The following is an 11239-nucleotide window of genomic DNA, read 5'->3' as shown; positions in this document are numbered from 1 at the left end:
ACCGCAGTTGTACTCTTGTGTCATTCTTTAAGCCGCGCCCTTAGAGGACAAATTATGTGGGGGCGACTAATTTCAAAACGAAGGATGGTATGCAGCACCATAGATTAGCTATATCTATGGACTATAATCTATGGCAGCACACTTCTTGGTGGCTATATGTACTGATTAACTACATAGAGCGCCAGTTCATCAATACCCAGAGACCGCAGTTGTGCTCTGCGTCATTCTTTAAATTCCGAGTAAAATTCTTAGAGAGCAAATGACGTGGGGGCGACTAAATTCAAATTTCAAACTAGCCATTCTCGAAAACAAATGTTTCAATCTGAACGAAACTTTCAGAACAGTTTAAAGACACATTGCCCTACATGCCAAGCGAGTATTGCGGAAAACAACAATCTGGGATTTGTATTTGGCCTCTAGGTCGACTGAGGACGACTGAAACTTCGTTTGGTGCTGAAATCACGACTGTAGGGTAATCATGTATGGTGAAATCGATGATGTGAATCTTGAGGTGATTGAGTGAATACTGAAGCGATAACAGGGCGATCAATGTTCGGAATGCACAAAGGAACGCAAGGCATACACCTGCGGTTGCGTCTAACCGCATGCGATAAAAAAAAAAAAAAAAAAAAAATGAAACGTCCCCTTTCATGTCGGCAATCTCGATCACGAAACAATCGGCATGGATTTGCTTCACTGCTTGTGTGGTAGTTACTAGTGACACGATGAGTTCAACTCCAGAGTTTCAGAGGGATAGCGTAAGTGACGGGTGGATTACAGGAAGGCCAAATTTGAGAACGTTCGTTCTTGTAAAATCCTCACGTAGTGGTCGCGTCATTTATTGTCTGCGGCGCGCGTTTCTGCTTTACTGGCCGCGCGACTCACTACCGTGAGTCTTGATTAGTTTTCACGCCTACTAGGCAAACCGCTTAGAGCAATGAGCTGAAAATCGGTGTACAGTTGGAATAATCCTCATAGAAAGTCCTTGCATTAGTACAGATGAATCGGATTACAAACCACTGAGTTATGATTCTAAAGCCTACTCCGTGTAGCAAATGCGAGATCGAGATACTCTAATAGAACAGTCACCCTAATAGAGCATTCGGCTAATTTATTTACTCCATTATAGAATTTTATTACATCACAAGTTATTCTGTAGGGAGTTCAGCTGCAAACAGTTAATCTTATAGACAGTTCAGCAAGAAGCAAGTCACCATGTGGAGAGTTAAGCAAATATATCACTATAGAGATTCAGAACATTACAAGTCACACTGAAGAAAGTTCAGCTATAAACAAGTCATGCACCCTGTAGAGAATTCAGCTACAATTAAGTCACTCTCTAGAGAATTCAGTTACACAGAATTCAGCTACACACATGTCACTGTGGAGAGAGTTCAGCTACAAACAAATTACCCTTTAGAGTGATCAGCTACAAACAAAACACATTGCAGGGTGTTCAGCTGCAACAAATCAACCTTTAGAGCAATCAGCAATGAACAAATCAACACAAATCTACCTGTAGAGAGATCAGCTAGAAACAAATCACCCTGAAGAGAGTTCAGCTACAAAAAATCACCCTGTAGAGACATCAGCTAGAAACTAGACACAATGTAAGGAGTTCAGCTACAAGCAATCACCCTGTAGAGAGTTCAGCTAAAACAAATCAACCTGCAGAGAGATCAGCTACAAACAAATCACCTTATAGAGAGTTCAGCTACAAACAGATTACCTGTAGAGAGATCGGCTACAAACAAATCAACCTGCAGAGAGATCAGCTACACACAAATCAACTTGTAGAGAGATCAGCTACAAACAAATCACCCTGTAGAGAGATCAGCTACAAACTAGACACAAAGTAAGGAGTTCAGCTACAAGTAAATTACCCTGTAGAGAGTTCATCTACAAACAAACCAACCTGTAGAGCAATCAGCTAGAAACAAATCACCCTGAAGAGAGGTCAGCTACAAAAAATCACCCTGTAGAGAGATCAGCTAGAAACAAATCACCCTGAAGAGAGGTCAGCTACAAAAAAATCACCCTGTAGAGAGATCAGCTACAAACAAATTGCCCTGTAGAGAGATCAGCTACAAGCAAAACACCCTGTAGAGAGTTCAGCAACAAAGAAACCACCATGTAGAGAGTTCAGCTACAAACAAATTACCCTGTAGAGAGATCGGCTACAAATAAAATAAGCCTGTAGAGAGTTCAGCTAAAACAAATCAACCTGCAGAGAGATCAACTACAAACAAATCACCTTATAGAGAGTTCAGCTACAAACAAATTACCCTATAGAGAGATCGGCTACAAACAAATCAACCTGCAGAGAGATCAGCTACACACAAATCAACTTGTAGAGAGATCAACTACAAACAAATCACCCTGTAGAGAGATCAGCTAGAAACTACACACAATGTAAGGAGTTCAGCTACAAATAAATCACCCTGTAGAGAGTTCAGCTAAAACAAATCAACCTGCAGAGAGATCAGCTACAAACAAATCACCTTTTAGACAGTTCAGCTACAAATAAATTACCTTGTAGAGAGATCGGCTATCAACAAATCAACCTGCAGAGAGATCAGCTACACACAATTCAACTTGTAGAGAGATCAGCTACAAACAAATCACCCTGTAGAGAGATCAGCTAGAAACTAGACACAATGTAAGGAGTTCAGCTACAAGCAAATCACCATGTAGAGAGTTCAGCTACAAACAAACCAACCTGTAGAGCAATCAGCTAGAAACAAATCACCCTGAAGAGAGGTCAGCTACAAAAAATCACCCTGTAGAGATATCAGCTAGAAACAAATCACCCTGAAGAGAGGTCAGCTACAAAAAAATCACCCTGTAGAGAGATCAGCTAGAAACAAATCACCCTGAAGAGAGGTCAGCTACAAACAAAACACTTTGCAGAGAATTCAGCTACAAACAAATCAGCTTGTAGAGAGATCAGTTACACACAAATCAACCTGTAGAGAGATAAGCTAGAAACAAATCACCCTGTAGAGAGTAGCTACAAGCAAAACACCCTGTAGAGAGTTCAGCAACAAAGAAACCACCATGTAGAGAGTTCAGCTGCAAACAAATCACCTTATAGAGAGTTCAGCTACAAACAAATCACCCTGTAGAGAGATCAGCTAAAAACTAGACACAATGTAAGGAGTTCAGCTACAAGCAAATCACCCTTTAGTGAGTTCAGCTACAAACAAATCAACCTGCAGTGAGATCACCTACAAAAAAGCACCTTGTACAGAGTTCAGCTACAAACAAATTACCTTGTAGAGAGATCGGCTACAAACAAATCAACCAGTAGAAAGATCAGCTACACACAAATCAACTTGTAGAGAGATCAGCTACAAACAAATCACCCTGTAGAGAGATCAGCTAGAAACTAGACACAATGTAAGGAGTTCAGCTACAAGTAAATCACCCTGTAGAGAGTTCAGCTAAAACAAATCAACCTGCAGAGAAATCAGCTACAAATAAATCACTTTACAGACAGTTCAGCTACAAACAAATTACCTTGTAGAGAGATCGGCTGCAAATTAATCAACCTGCAGAGAGATCAGCTACATACAAATCAACTTGTAGAGAGATCAGCTACTAGCAAATCACCCTGTAGAGAGATCAGCTAGAAACTAGATACAATGCAAGGAGTTCAGCTACAAGCAAAATCACCCTTTAGTGAGTTCAGCTACAAACAAATCAACCTGCAGTGAGATCACCCACAAAAACGCACTTGTACAGAGTTCAGTTACAAACAAATCGCCCTGTAGAGAGATCAGGTAGAAGAATTCACCTTGTAGAGAGTTCAGCAACAAAGAAACCACCATGTAGAGAGTTCAGCTGCAAACAAATCACCCAGTAGAAAGATCAGCTAGAAGAAGTTACCTTGTACAGAGTTCAGTTACAAAGAAACCATCATATAGAGAGTTCAGCTACAAAGAAATTACCCCGTAGAGAGTTCAGCTAGAAGAAGTCGCCTTGTAAAGAGTTCAGCTACAAAGAAACCATCATGTACAGAGTTCAGCTACAAAGAAACCACTTGTACAGAATTCAACTACAAACAAATTACCCTGTATAGAGATCAGCTAGAAGAAGTTACCTTGTAGATAGTTCAGCTACAACAATTCACCCTGTAGAAAGATCAGCTAGAAGAAGTCACCTTGTAGAGTGTTCAGTTACAAAGAAACCATCATGTAGAGAGTTCAGTTGCAAACAGATCACTCTGTAGAGAGTTCAGCTACAAAGAAACCGCCATGTAGAGAGTTCAGCCTCATACAAACCACCTTGTAGAGAATTCAACCACAACAAATCACCCTGTAGAGAAGAAGTTACCTTGTAGAGAGTTCAGCTACAACAATTCACCCTGTAGAAAGATCAGCTAGAAGAAGTCACCTTGTAGAGTGTTCAGTTACAAAGAAACCATCATGTAGAGAGTTCAGCTGCAAACAGATCACTCTGTAGAGAGTTCAGCTACAAAGAAACCGCCAAGTAGAGAGTTCAGCCTCATACAAACCACCTTGTAGAGAATTCAACTACAACAAATCACCCTGTAGAGACGAAGTTACCTTGTAGAGAGAGTTCAGCTACAAAGAAACCATCATGTAGGGAGTTCAGCTACAAAGAAACCACCGTGTAGAGAGTTTAGCTGCAAACAAATCACCTGTAGAGAGTTCAGCTAGAAACAAATCACCCTGTAGAGAGATCAGCTGGACGAAGTAACCTTGAGAGTTCAGCTACAAAGAAACCATCATGTAGAGAGTTCAGCTGCAAACAAATCACCCTGCAGAGAGTTCAGCTACAAAAAAATCACCCTGTAGAGAGTTCAGCTAGATGAAGTCACCTTATAGAGAGTTCAGCTACAAAGAAACCATCATGTAGAAAGTTCGGCTACAAAGACACCACCATGTAGATAGTTTAACTGCAAACAAATCACCTGTAGAGAGTTCAGCTAGAAACATAATACCCTGTAGAGAGACCAGCTAGAAGAGGTTACCTTGTAGAGAGTTCAGCTACAAAGAAACCATCCTGTATATAGTTCAGCTACATTTCAAGTCACCCAGTAGAGAGATCAGCTGCAAAAAAATATCTTGTGGGGAATAATGGGCATGTAATAAATATATGTATATAATTTGTATAATTACTAATAAAATCAAAAATAATTGAAGTACTAAAATTCTTCTTGAAGTTCTTTTCTTCTTCCTGTAGTAAAGAAAAAACACATGGGTTAAAAAAGCCTCAAAGCCAGCCATAGTCCGGCTTTGCAGTATACAAATACAAAAAGAAGTGATATCTAATCAAAAACAGCCAAGCTGTAAAAAAAGGTGCGGCCCCCAAAAAGGCCATGGTGAAAAAAGATGTGAAATCCAAGGTGGCGGCCAAGAAATGGCTGTGATGGTAGGTTAATGGTTACATTTTAATAACGACAATTCAAGTGAATTTTGTGCCGCTTGGTCTTGGCACCAAATTCACCTGAATTGTTGTTATTAAAATGTAACCATTAACCTACCATCACAGCCATTTCTTGGCCGCCACCTTGGATTTCACATCTTTTTTCACCATGGCCTTTTTGGGGGCCGCACCTTTTTTTACAGCTTGGCTGTTTTTGATTAGATAGATATAGACATATAGATAGAGTGGTCAAGTACACACAGACATGATCGTATCACTATACAACTCATAAACAACCTGATGCTTGGAAAATCGCCCATATAGGCACATTGTTAATTCACAGAAAAAAAGTATCTTAATACTTTAAGCATTGCTACTTACCAGCCTTGACAGCTACATGTATGGATTTTTCACCAAAGATGGATCAATTCATACCCTTTACAAGCATCTGGTGGCCTAGGAAAGTTTCCCACCATTTTAGATAGGTTTTTCATCAGTGTTGTTGTATCACAAGTCGCGGAGGATGGGAGTGGTGGTACGGGCAAGAGATAGGCTACAAAATGCAGGAGGATGGTAATTGAAGGCAACAAAACAGCTCATCAGAAGCAGGAAATAGGCTGACATCTCACAAAACAGACATACAGCTCCCTGCTCTTCTGTCTAGAGTGTCTGAACCCTCTACAACATGTCCCTGGTGTTCACAGAACTGTACAGATGTCTGGTGTGGTTACACAGGAGGCCGCCAGTAAATAATCTACCAAAAACAGACCAGACAAGTTGAAGGCAAGCTAGATGTGGAAATTGATATACAGTAACTTCATGCTGGTGTTATCAGTTTTGGTTCTTGCACCCATATCATTGATTATGCTATATCCAGTCACAATTGTGAAAACCCCACAGATTAAAGTGGTACATAATTCACCTCTAAAGCCAGAGATGTTATCATTTGATTTGATATTTCAAGTAAATTAATAGTAATTAAGTTGTCTAATTAAAGACCATCCACTTTCCAAGTATTCTGGTCACTTTTAGAATCATTTTTTCTGTGAATAACATTGGCCTTCTGAGAAAAATCAAATAACAGCTAACTTGGCATAATAAGGATGTCTTTTGTGGTTGTGACAATAATATATTATGTCTCAACTGCATGTGTACTTTCACCACACACACTTTACCACATACGTACTACGTACATTACCACCACACATACGTAGCTACATGTGTGTAAATGCATAAACAAGTTAACTACCAATAAAGAAATTCCCCATTTAAATCAGCAACGCTATGAAATACAAGTGCCAGTGACACAACAGCTACATGAATGTTCTCATGGCTATACATCTTCATTCACTATGTGTATACAAAGGTGGTCAGAAATAAGAATACAGCCTGTACTATACATAAGATTGATCAGCGTCTTTTATAAATGAAATAGATGATGTTGATCAATTGTATGATTTAGTAGGAGACATCAATTTAGCAATTAGGGTCATATTGCTATTAATAAATTGTGATCAGCTAAGCAAAAACTGGTCATTTTCACAAATTCTGTTTTAGTGTATTATACTGGGTAAATATATATTCATGCCACATAAAAAGTTTTATGCATATTAAATTACTTCATGATGTGGTGAAACAAAGCTTAACATATACATCATTGGATATGCCTGTTTATGGAGAGCAAGAAATCTTTGTGTCTTGTGTATATACACAAAATGCATGTGAGTTGTGGTGCTCATTCATGATGTAGTAGAAATAGAGTTTACTGTATGTTGTCATTTCTTTGTTAAAACAGCACTACATTGATGGATTTGCCAGTTCATGGTGAACAGGTCTACTTGTTTCAGCCATGAGTTAAAATTGATTACCTAAGCACCTATAACATTATAACTTCCAAGATTACATCACAAAAGATTGAAACTTTGGCACTCCACTCCATTGTTACTATAGAGATAACAGAGAAGCAATAGAATGGAATTCAAAGAATGTGCGAAAACAACCGGTTTTTTCTTTAGCCGGATATAGTTTGTAAATATCATTAAGTGACAGCAAAACCTTTATCACATGATTTTTCTAAGGTCACTGATATGGAGAGGACTAGCCATGTACTCAGTGAAAATAATGTTATGTTTGTCTAACCAAGGTTATTTATGCATGGTAATGTACCATATAGCGGGAAATTTTCGAAAGGTTAAATTTTCGAAAAAGAGTGCTTGATTGTAAATTCGAAACAATGCCTCTTTACCGTGCCGCACTGTAGATAATTAATTCATGGAGGAAGCTAACAGTGGTTGCATTGATCACATACATACATAACTAAAATTTGCGGCTTTGATTGTTCAGTATAGCTAGATAAACGCCCAATCTGGCTTTGATAGAATCTTGTCTAGCTACGTACCCTAGGGTCTTCCTTCATAGGTTGAACCATGTTGTTTGGTGGACTTCGCCTCAGTGGCCTGCAGATCGAGCCGTGGATTGAGCCATAGCTAAGTACATGGCATTTTTTGGCCCATGTAGATGTTTGCTGACAATAGTCTTTCCTAGTAATTTCTGGTCTCTCGAGCTCTTATAGGCTTCAAGACTCATGGTGTCATTCGTGCTCGCTCATATGCATGTGTGTGGTAGCTATAGCAATACGGTTAGCTACTTGTGTGTGGCCCAGTGCCTAGCTATAATACATTAGGCCTATAGTTTACTGATATTAGTTGAAACTATGCATGCGTGCACTCGCAAAAATTATTTATATATACCTAGCTATAGTCACTTTCTTTGATTGTCACTTCAAAGCCAGGATGTACTATTTTCGAAAACACATTGTTATTTTCGAATTTTTCGAAAATTTAACCTTTCAAAAATTTCCCTCTATACGGTAAGTTAAAAGCTTGGGCACAGATAGGAAAAGCTGCACATAACTTGAACCATGGTCTATGCTCAAACTAAAAACCATTGCAATTTACCCTGCAGCAAAGACCAGCTTTTCTAAGCTTCCTTCTAGCTCACGTATAGGTCAGCTTTATCATGGATATGAAAAACAACCAACATAATGCAATAGTGGGAAACACAATGCTACAATTTACTTCGGTCTATATACTTTGAAAAAGCTACATATTTGTGTCTGACTGCACATGTTATAATTACAGGATTGGGATAACCTTCAATCATTTTTTTTGTTTCACATAAGATATTAGACACTGTGGTACCTTGTTATGGCTAACTATATGTAATACCAAAACAATGGAAACATCATTACAAACATGTTACTTAGATCATGTTTGAATAACTTTTTCCATAAGCATAAAATGGAGGTGATTACTCCATTCTTTGCTTATGGAGGAGTGAATAAAATGAAGCAGCGCTGATCTGCATGGCTAGCCAGGGGCGGATCCAGGGGGGGGGGGGGGGTCTTTGGGGTCTCAAGACCCCCCTTCAGGTTGAACCCCGAACAGGAAATCTAAGACAGAAAATGCACAGAGAAAGCAACAGATCGTGAAAGATCAATAAATGTTTGATATAGCATCACGTGATGATAGCTCACGTGATATGGACTCAAGTGATATGGATTGTTTAAAGTTCAGCGAATGGCAGAAGACACACGTTTACTGTACGTAGAAGAGCTGGCAGCTGCAAGGGAATAATGGCATTTGGAATCACTGATATTGTTGTAAAGGTACGTCTGATTTGTATATGAAGAGTGTTTTACTGTCGGTACTTTTCTTTTGTGGTAATACACCTGACTCCGCCTTTGGTAAATATGGGCACGTGATATCACTCAGCTGTTCTTAAGACCTCACCCAGAAGACACAGAATGCCGGTCCCCGCACTCGACAGTATGAATTACAAAGTGACACAGGAGTTAGCAACTTCAGTAGTTCTTCGACTTGTTCAGGAATGTAGGTTTCCAGCTAGTTATAGCTAGATACACACATCGTGTTTGTTAAAGTTTGCCTAAGGGCACATTTTATGTATGAATGCTACGCATAGCTGTAGGCCGAATGTACTGAGTTAAATAATTGTGTGAACTTTATGGGGGGGGGGGGGGGGGGGGGTTACCCTCCACCCAACTCAGAGACCCCCCTCTTGAAAAATCCTGGATCCGCCCCTGCTAGCTCTACAGAGATTCATCTCCCAGTAATATTACAATACCTAGCTCTCAAACACTATGCAAAAGAAAAGCTGAAATAAATAAATTATAACATGATAAAAGTCCAGGCACAACTAACTGTTGCTAATCAGAACAATTCAGTGATCAAATCGAACTAAAATCCAAATCTCTCTCCCAGAAATTGATGTTTACTCTACCAGCCGCCACTATGAAATGAAGAGAATTTTCAGCATGATATAAGTCTTGTGGTGAATCTTGAGATGAAACTTGACACTTGTAGAAATATTTTAATACTCCCTTGTAAAAGGTCAACCCACACAAGTCAATATTTTTTTCATTACATGCCCACACTAAATAGATAATCTTACCTGGTAGTCAGGTGTGTACATAATACTGTAGCAACTTTACATACATGTCATATACACATATAGCTAGAACATTTTTCCTCCTTTTTAATAGCACTGTTGAGTGGGATTATATTATATGACTTCTGATTGGAAAAAAGGACTGTAGATTGGTATGGATGATGTCAAACACATAGAAGTGCAAGCCTATAGAACCTGAAGGGTTTTGCATTTGTATGGGTTTAATGTCCACACCAATCCTTCCAATCAGAAGCCACACAATAGAATCCCCCAGAATCTGTCGACTGCCAGAACACAACAGTTTGATATAACTTCACCAGACCATTTTTCCCCCATCCACACAAAACGGCTTGGCTTCATGAGACCAACATACGTATATGCACAAATTGAATTTTATACCTGCTATCATAGATTATCGAGAAAGGGGATAGAAAACTATACGTGATCCATTAAAATTTGTTGTAACAATCAGCCTTGCGCGATTCTTTATCACAAACTAGTGACCCGAAATGGTTTATAGTACTCTCTGGTAATGCTCACTTGTATATCTAGGTGTTCCATCAACTATCCACTGCCTGGTTGAGTTTTATTCCTGTGCGGATTCCTCACCTACAACAGCCCATGAGCTTGTGGTAGCTACACCTTATATAATTACCAGCGACAGGAGTAGAATTGGATAATTTTTGACAGATCTAACCCTTCACTGATGAATGTTATACACCCTGAAACATATTAAAACCTCGATAATCTATGCTGGTACTCGACTTGTGGCGGACGGCATTTTGTCCCTCTTACACTGCATTACGTACATACCGATGATCAGTGAGCACAGTACTGAGCTACTGGCTTTGTTTTCAGTATACGCCTCGGTATACGCCCCTGTTTACAAAGTTAATTCATTGCCAAATTCAATGTACCGATTCATTGTACGGACACTGATGTTATTGCTTACACTGGCAGTAGCTAGCCGGATCATCTCCAGCGATTCACCGGCTACTCTGTGAATTTTTTGTTGCTACGTAGCTACATCACAACTGTTTATTACTCTATAGCTACAGATTTATATGCAGTACTACAAGTATTCACGTTAGCACTAATGCATACCTTCCATGGTTTCGTGAGTCAAGCTGCAGGCTTGTGGAGACTCTTCACTCATTTCCTTGGCGCGCTTCGCGCTGCTGGTTCAAGCCTGGGTTTTTAGAGGCACCAATGCTACTCGTAATTGATAGCGTAAACTCTTCTAATATGCTTTTATACAAAAATTACACAAGTTTGTATCCAACACTTATTCACATTTTCTGTAGAAACAGCCGTTTCTTGTTGCGCGCGCCGTTACAGTTTACAGTTAATCGCGAGATTCATGCGTAATCGGGGGGACGCC

The 11239-nt window shown here is 39.5% G+C and overlaps 1 pseudogene; it reads right to left on the bottom strand.

Moving 5' to 3' along the window:
- LOC136255100 (sacsin-like) overlaps positions 1–11178 on the bottom strand; it is a 35766-nt pseudogene extending 24588 nt beyond the window's left edge.
- Positions 11179–11239: the final 61 nt, after the last annotated feature.

Source organism: Dysidea avara, chromosome 5 (assembly GCF_963678975.1).
Source record: "Dysidea avara chromosome 5, odDysAvar1.4, whole genome shotgun sequence".
Classification (NCBI taxonomy): Eukaryota; Metazoa; Porifera; class Demospongiae; order Dictyoceratida; family Dysideidae; genus Dysidea; species Dysidea avara.
Note: the sequence above shows the minus strand (reverse complement) of the source record. Positions and strands in the feature narration are given on the sequence as shown.